Below are 9,658 nucleotides of genomic sequence, written 5' to 3' on the forward strand. Positions count from 1 at the left end.
ACAATGAAACATCACACCCAGTTTCCTTTAAGTATTTCCATCTTGGCATTGAAGATCGCCTTACATATAATTTCCTCTCAGTTACAATGGTGATGGGCATGTTTTTTTTCTAACCAAAGATGTGAAACGAAAGGAATACTACAGTCAGGGGTGTAGCCAGCAGGTTTGTGTAGGGGGGCCCGTCGTTTCTGAGGGGGGGCCAGCTACAATGTACAAAGCCAAAAAAATTGTTGCTGCTAATGTTTTTGAAGCCTGAAAGAAAGGAAAATTTTGGTTTCCTTCTGGAAAAATAAAAACATTATTTCAGCTTATTATTATTATTATTATTATTATTATTATTATTATTATTATTATTATTATTATTATTATTATTATTATTATCCATGAATTATATTCAAGGTAGTTTTTATTATGCTTAATAAAGAACTACTGCCCGGGAGCAAACGCTATACTTTTGTGCATAACTATAAAGGTAACCAAGAAAGTTCTGTCCCTTTTCGTGGAGGTCTGTGTTCAATTGGACCTCACACCATGAGTTGAATCCGAGTGGAAATAAGGCGAACGTCAGTTGTTGGTGTGGGTATATCCAACATACTACCTGGTTGTGGCAATTCAGATACACCGTGAACTTGCGTAAAGACAGAGGAAACATGGAACATCCACAATGCGTCATAAGAGCATGTAGGCTGAACGAGTTCAAATGGAGGTCAAACGCCGCTGTAGCGGGACTGAAGATATGCCAGGCCTTTGGTGAGGATGTCGTAGAGACCTGCACGGGCCGAATTTTTCGGCCCAAGCCCAATCCAGCCCGAACGTACCTAGGCCCGGCCCAGCCCGGGCCCGAAAAGTTTTGGAGATTTTCGGCCCGAGCCCGGCCCGGCCCGATAAGTTTTTTAAAATTCTTGGCCCAAGCCCGGCCTGGGTCCAATAAATTTTAAAAGTTTTTGGCCCGACCCCGGCCCGATAATTTAAAAAAAAAAATTATCTCGAGCCCCAATCTTTCTCAAAATTTAGTACTGAACTTGACCTAACCTCAGAAACATTTACTAAACTCTGGTTTACAACCTGACGCTTGCCTCCCGAATGGTACCATTGCCTCCTAGAACTTTGCCTGTCATCGAGAGAACAAAAATTCCATTCCCTGTAACAAAAATCTAACTTAATTGATTTTTAGCATAAAGTGAAGATGGCAATATTGTTTAGCGACAGGCAAAACATTCCCACCCCTTCTTGTTATAATTTGAGTTCAGTGAAGGTCAAGGTCAGAGCTCAATTTACCGCATAATGCCTGCAATCCTCTATAGTGAAAGTGGAGCCGCTAAGCAACACAAACTGTAAATAGCATTCTTTGTAACATTTTTCACGGACACACTTCTTTAACGTTTGGCTTTATTCTAATTATCGTTTAACGAAAGTCAATAATTATTAAAGAATTGCAATTGATCAGCCCCAGCCCAGCCCGACCTAAAGAGAAATCAGTGTCGGCCAGCCCAAGCCCGGCCCGGCCCAAAGAAATAACAGTGTCGGCCCGCCCAAGCCCGGCCCGACCCAAAGAAATAACAGAGTCGGCCCGCCCAAGCCCGGCCCGTGCAGGTCTCTAGGATGTCGTGACGACGCGGACATTGCAGCGATGGTTTAACAAGTTTAAGGACGATGACGAAACACCCGAAAACACCACGTGCCAGAAGACCAACGCATGTACAAAGAGGAACTGGGACTACAATTCAGTGTGTGGAGAATCCATTCGGCAGCACATCCATCAACTTGTGAAGCACTACAAGTTGGGTCGATGGATCTCTCATATTTTGACTCCGGGCCAGAAGGCAACTCGGCAGTCGCCTGTGTTTATTTACTGTTTCGGAGCCATTTCTGGACAAAGCGTTGACATGTGATAAAAAGTGTGTCCTATACGAAGCTCCACGGCGCCGTCATCATTGGTTAGCATCCCATAAACCGATTTCAAAACAGCCGAAACCAGCACTGTACCAGAAGAAGGTCCTTCTGTGTGTTTGGTGCATCATGCATCGGGAACTGCTACCAGCTGGTCAGAATATCAATGCAACTGTGTAGTGTCAGCAGTTGAGCTGTGCTCAAGAAAAAACTCAAAATTCTGGAGTCATCACTTCTGAATTGCAAATGGGTCCTCGTTTACGGGACAACGCTAAGTCCCACGTGGCTGGGATGACTCAGGGCACCATTCTCCGCCTTGGATGGGAAACAATATTGCAACCACTATTTTCTCCGGTGTTGCACCGTCCGATTATCACCTGTTCCATTCTTTGGACAATCACATTAGAGGGCGCCAGTTCAAATCCCTAGTAAAAGTCGAAAATGCACCTAATACCTTCTTCGTTTTACGGCCCACTAAGTTCTACCGCGTTGGATTCCATGGCCTTCCAGAACGCTTTCAGAAGGTCGTCGATGATGGGGACTATTTTTGATCTTCCAGGTTAGGTGACATATCGATGTTTGAAGGTAGTGGGTGAAAAAGCAACAAAACTTTTCTTGGTTACCTTTATATTTCAATTTAAGACCTTGTATACAGAACCTATCTACACAAGATTGATTTTCTTTGAAATTTCACTTAATTTCTTTACGGTTTCCTGACAAAAATATTTATTATTCGTGACTTAAAAAAAAAAAAAAAAAAAAAAAACATAATTCTTTCATTACACTGAGTAGAAATAAAAGAGAGAGCGAATGAAATCCAAATTGAATAAAAACATTGTTTCTCACCTTTTCCATCCTCTATGTCTTTTAAAACACTTGTTAAAGCATATAAAATATACTATAGTTACAAATCAGTTTAGTATTTTTGTTTTATGGCTGTATTTATAGTACCTTGTTAAAACGTTTGTCCTCAAACTGTCAAATATAAATCGTAGTAAATTGTGTAATCTGCTGTCTCAAAAAAGTATTCTATGTTTCGATCGGTATAAGGAAGAGATACTATACTATTTTTCGATGGGTATGGAAAAACAATATTTCTCCATATTATTTTACTATAAATTATTAATTGTCAATAAACTTTGTTACTTTTAAATGAATGAAGCGAGATAATTTTACTATGATGTTTTAAAAGCTAGTCATTTGGGGGGGCCTGGCCCCGATGGCCCCCCCCTTGGCTACACCCCTGACTACAGTCAACTATTAACAAGAGCAATGGCTGCAAAATTATCACAATAGTGGAATATTTTGAAAAGTAAAGTTGGTAGGAGAAAGTACATAAGGGAAAGAAACATGGAGCAACTTTTCAGAGAACTGATGAGTAATATTTAGAAATTCATAGAGGAACATCTAAGGAACCTACGTCTACAGGTGACATAGCCTGTAAATAAAGTGATAAAATAGATTTTTACCTAGTTAATTAACACTAGCACTAATACTATGTAATCCATCGACAAACAGCAATCATAAGCAACATAAAAACTATCATCAGATTGACGAGTTGTTTTCACAAAGAAATTAGAAAAAATAAATTTGTTTAAAAGGAAAATCATTGTCTACCTTAATAAAAAAAATAATTCTATTAGCGGGTTCACATTTCTCAAGTCCACCCGCAACAATATGGATGCACAATTATAAAGGTTGTAAAATAAATAATAATAGAAACTAGGATTGTAATCATGTGTATGCTTGGAATGTTCAATCTACAAGGTGGTCCATAAGTCTTAGTACAGTGGATTATTTTTAAACAAATATGATTAAAGCAAATCTGATTAGCGGAGGGCGGACTTGGGTAAAGGAACTACCGGTTGATGCATGCGTGGTGAATGGCGGCCATCTTGGATCCAGGTTATTTTTTTTCAAATGGAAACGTAGGCATATGGCACATCAATTAACATTTTTTTTTTTTTTTTTTTTTTTTTTAAGGAGAATACAGTCCCGCAAGCAGAAATGCGTTACTATGTCCCGTTCCAAAGTTATGATGCCCCAAAGTCTCACCTACAGGATGTGCTCCACATGTTGCCCGTCCATTGCAACGCACAACCGGAGTCTCTTAATCCAGTTCTCCTGAACGCGTAACAATACAGTGGGGGTGATACTATCTCAGGCATCCTGAATGTGTCCCTGTGGGTGTGCAACATCCCGAATCTTCTTCTGATACACCAGATATTTTAAGTGTCCCCATAAGAAAAACTAAGGGAGTGAGGTCCGGTGACCGGGCTGGCCACTCCACAGGTCCTCGGCGACCGATCTAACATCCAGGAAAATACAGATCCAAGCATTCCTGCACAGGCAGCGCGTAGTGCGGTGGGGTACCATCTTGCTGAAAATATTGCGGCAAGGTGGCATCAAGACGGAGAAGCAACGGAAACACCAACTCCTGTAACATGTCCAGATATCGGACACCATTTAGGGTACCAGGAATGAATAAGGTTCCTATGATCGACGCGTTCCATATGCCACATCACACCATGAGCAAGGGTAACCCTCTTGCAGGGATTGATCGTATGTGGGTTTGCATCCGACCAATATCGCATCTTCTGTCGATTCACTTCCCCATCCAAATAAAAGTTTGCCTCGTCTGTAAAGAGAACGCTGGCTGGAAAATGCGGATCTCGGTTATATTGTGACAAAGCCCAATTGCGAATTCCATGCGCCGGTTTGGATCATCCTCTGAAAGGTTGTTGACAAGATGCAGCTTGAAGGGATGCCACTTGTTCATATGGAGAATCCTCATCACGGAAGCACGTGGTACGCTTCTTATCGCAGATAGTTGTCTTGTGTAGGGATGGCCGGATCTCAGATCTTGATTCTTATCTAAACCCACATCCCAACCAAATTGTGATAAACTTGAATATCTAAAATTCGCCGAAAGTAATTTCACGAAGTCCTCACAGTGAAGAAGAAAACAGAAAATTAAGGCGAATATTGACAAGTCTATTTGCACTGCCACTACAGAAAGTAAGAGTGTCCTGTATCAGAGAAATATTAATTGACATATGTAAGTGAATATATCTGTAATGAAGTCATAATTACTCAGCCTTTTACATCGTACATAGTTTCCTCATCATTAATCTCGTCACCCCCACTTCCTGAATTCCAGTTCTAGTATTCTTTCTTGAGCAAGGCCCATTTAATGGGAGACTGATGTCTCATGTAGGCTTCTTAACTATAAAATCAGCAATAAAGAAAGTAGGGTTTAATTTGCACTAATTTTAGAACATTACGTTAATTATTAGCTAAATAATAATAATAATAATAATAATAATAATAATAATAATAATAATAATAATAATAATAATAATAATACGGAGCGAACTTAGGCTAGTTGTTAGGATTCTTGCTTCGCAATTGAGTAATACCGGGTTCGAATTCGGAGACCAGCCATCCTGACTGAGGATTTTCCAAGGTTGTTTCTAAGTTATACTGGGCAAATGCTAGGTTAGTACCTTAATCTAAGGCTTTGGAAACCTTCCTTCCATTCCTTTTCCAATGTTGTTTCCATCTGTTGACTACTACAGTGTAAAGTGGCCTCTGAGGATGTATCTGGTAGCTTATAGTAAATAAACAAAAATGAAATGACATATCTTCACGAAACGTGTGGGTTAATTTAACTACAGCCTTACAGTCCCAAGTTTTAATATCAATTTCCTGACTTTTAAATACTATTTTCATATTGTTTTAGCTTTCAATTGTCTCATGTATGTTCCCACTGAGAATTGAACCGAAGATCACATGAACAAATGCGAATATGTTAAGTATTTTTGAACACTTTAATATACAAAACAGAAAACACTTCAATGATACGAACGATGCATGAATATGTTTTGGTTACGTCCTGCAATGAATGATTAAAGAAACCTGGAGGTTGAAGAAAACATAACAGAAATCTCTTTTTTATTTACTCCTTCAACAAATCCCCAAACTCAGAAGGGCAAGCCATAAGTTAGGTGATAAAATCATACAACGAATACTTTTATTAATACTAATAATACTACACAACCATATCGCTCTCCTGAAAATTGTCCCACGCTAACCAGTCTATATTTTTTGTTGTACCTTCAAAGTGAAAGGTATCCATCATTACATCTGTTGATGGTTGGACTCTAGTGAGTCAGAAACTACAATTAATAAAGAGTTTGTTTTGTCTAGTATTCCTGCGATTAGATTTTCTAAAAGATATTTCATTTGTATATGAGAAAATAGTAATGTTTATTTTCTAAGAATAAAATAAATATTTTCAATGTGAAGCTAACATTAAGTTTTGAAGAGGAGTTGAACAGAATAATTTGTTACCATTTACATCAGTTTTCAGACAGTGCACCATACTCTAAATGGGAAAAAGTCAAACTTGGAAACATTTTATTAAAGAGAATTCGACAGAAAGTGCAACATGTAAATATTGCAAGGCTAAAATAAAATAAAGAACAAAGGTAGCAAAAGGGTGTTATGGCAAATTTAAAAGCACAGCAACCTACTATATGAATGAATCCGAAAAAAGTTTTGACGAATTTTAGATATTCAATTTTATCATCACAATTTCAGATGTAGGTTTGGATACGAATCAAGATCTGAGATTCGAATTTCGGATCCAGATCCAACATCCGAATTTCGGATCCGGATCTGAGGTTCGGATCCATGCAGTGATTTATCTACACCCCCTAACACCCTCCCAGCACCCCCCTAAAATTTTCGGACACCCCCCGAAAATGAATTCTTACACCCCCTCAACTAGGGGGGGTGCAATATTAAAAAAAATATTCATTCTCTTTCTGCCTAAAACCCATCAGAACTTTGTAGAAAATATTTTAAATGATTTTATCTTTAAGCAGAACGGGAATTCTCGTTCTGCCTAATCTTTGGAGACAGACAATTCTATGCGAGGAGGAAGTTTTTAGGGAAATGCAGCACCGGAAAGCTTGACTCCTAGCGTGTTTGTATGCAAATTGCAATTCATGTATAAAATAGTTAGAGTAACGAGGGCGGGAACTAAATCCAAGCGGTCAAAATGCAAGGCAAATTCTGACGAGGACAAAATCATAGGAATATATATTGGATGTTCCAGGATACACTCTATATGATTATTTTTTCCCTTCAATTGTCATATTCTAAAATGTAATATATATATTTTTTTTCAACTAAAATAACTTTTTCTTTCTTTTAAAATGCTGAAAACTCAATAAAACGTAAAAATATTTTAATAAAAGGGCAGATTAGCTTTAATTACTTTCACACATACCCATATGAAAAGTTCTGGGTATTCCTATTTATTGTAACTTTAATACATTTGAAATCCGTTTAGCATATTACAGTTAAGACCATTCATTTTAATTACGAAATGTAACTGTGATGCTATTTGATTTTAAAAAGTCGTTTTTGTCTGGTAGCATATAGCAGTCTTTTATTTTGAGTAATGTATAAATATTTATATTTGTTTTAATTCTAAAATACTGATCAAGATTTTTTTAAAGTAAAAATCAAAATATGAAATATATAGCCTACTATTATAACAGCCTTAGGTCTTTTATTGGGTTTTCAGCATTTTTAAAAAAATGTTATTTCCGTGAAATGAAGAATTTCAGGTACATTTTAGATAACAGTTGAGAAAAAACATTATTTTATTAAACTATGCCTATAATTCTGTCGCTTGAATTTAGCCCGTTCTGTCTTAATTTTCCTTGCGGTTTGTCCCTAGAAACAAAAGAGTTCTACACTAATCTTTACGGACAGTGCATCTGGCATCTTGAGGTAAAACCACTGCAGGTTCAGAATGCTGTTCTTTATTATAGAAGGGATTCTCGGAAAACTCGATTCGCACACCCTAAAAACACGAACATTTTAAAAGAATTTAGACATCATTCGTGCGAACAGCTGTTTAGTGAGTTTTTTTTTTTTTTTTTTTTGGTTTTGAAATACAGTACATGAAAAGCAGTTGTTGTTTTTTCCACTGAAGTGAGTATACTATGGATCGAATGTAGCGTATACCCGTGTACTTCCTAAATTTTAGGTGGCTATACGATAGTTTCCAGAAATTAGAGGTGGGTATACGCCGTATACCCTCCATTACATCCCTAGTCGTTTGTGGCAAAGTAAATAACTTGAACTTCTCTATTTTTCTTATATTTAGAACTGAATGCTGTTTTTAGACCATTATGATTATTTAGACTTATTTGTGTTCTGTTCATTATTGCTTTATAATATTCAACCATATGCAACCGCCGGAGCTGAACTCTTTCACTCGGTCCGCCTGAACAGTTATTGAAAATTTATTTCTTACGTAATCCTTTAAACTGAATTGAAAACTTTTCCTGGGTAACTGATGTCCATCTTGAAAACAGCCTCCGTACTGAAACATCCAGTATACTATACCACCGAGCATTGGGAATGGTTCAGAACAGGAAGGATGAAGTTTCCCACTAAAATGTAAGTGAATAGAATTCTTTGCTTTTCTGTAGCAGGTATTTTTTTTATTACTGTCATAACAATTTTGTTGAGATTGATTTAAGTTTAGCGTCCTTTTCATCAGCGAGGCTATATCAGACGTGGACCTACAGCTTAACGTGGGATCCACATCACATTAACTCCCGCTGGGAATTGAAGCCGGATCTCTCAAGCTTTGTGTTTATGTGGAGTTTGTTAGAAAAGTTTGTGTTAGTGTACGATGAACGAGATTCTCCATTAATATTCAATTCTTGTAAAAATGGTATGCATTGTCAGTAAATCCTCTGTGAGTGGCTCAACCTTTGTTCTAACTTGCATATACGTACTTTATATGTTGTTTTTATAAAATCTAGAGAATCAAATAAAACATCCTTTAAACCTCGATAAGTGTGTTTTTGATGTAAATCATCGTGTTTCTAGTCTTGATTCAAAGCATTATCGTGAAATCGGACATATATTGGTAATGTAACAGGTTGTTCTAGTTTGTGTTCTTTAAAAACATCTTTAAATGAGAATAACTTTTTTAATATTTGTTTTAGTTTCGGTAATTCTTGTTGCACTTTGCTTTGCTTAATCGAGAATGGCCTCTTATCCTTTTCTTCTTTACATACGAGGGCAAGCCAAAAATTATCTACACTTTTCATTCTACAGTTTATTTACATGAAGCTAGGATTATACTATGCACATAATTTTTTTTACGTAATCTCCCTCCTTATCAATGCATTTGGCCCAACGGTTGACGAGCTTACGTATTCCTTCCAAATAAAAGGTTTTCAGTTGGTCGTGAAGCCACTTTTGCACGTCTAAATCTGCGGCACATCGGCGATCACGCAAAGCATCCTTGAGTGGCCCAAACAAGTGAAAGTCAGAGGAAGCTAGGTCTGCGCTAGGTTTTCCAATAACTCAAATTTCAACTTGTTGATGGTTTCAATAGTGTGATGAACCGTGTGTGGCCGTGCATTGTCATGCAACAACAAAACTTTCTTCGATAACAAACCTTGGCGTTTGTTGCGAATTGCCGGCTTCAGGTTCTTTTCCAACATTTCACTATAAGTCGCACTGTTGATCGCCTTTCTCTTTTCCATGAACTCTGCCATTATGAGCCCCTGTGAGTCCCAAAACACAGTTAACATAACCTTTCCTGCGGATGGTTCAGTCTTGAATTTTTTTCTTCGTCGGAAATCCAGGGACACTCTAGTGCTTTGATTCTGGCTTATAGTGATGAACCCATGTTTCATCGCCGGTGACTATTCTGCTTAAAAATGCATCA

Source organism: Thermobia domestica, chromosome 14, assembly GCF_964235325.1.
Source record: "Thermobia domestica chromosome 14, izTheDome1.hap1.1, whole genome shotgun sequence".
NCBI lineage: Eukaryota > Metazoa > Arthropoda > Insecta > Zygentoma > Lepismatidae > Thermobia > Thermobia domestica.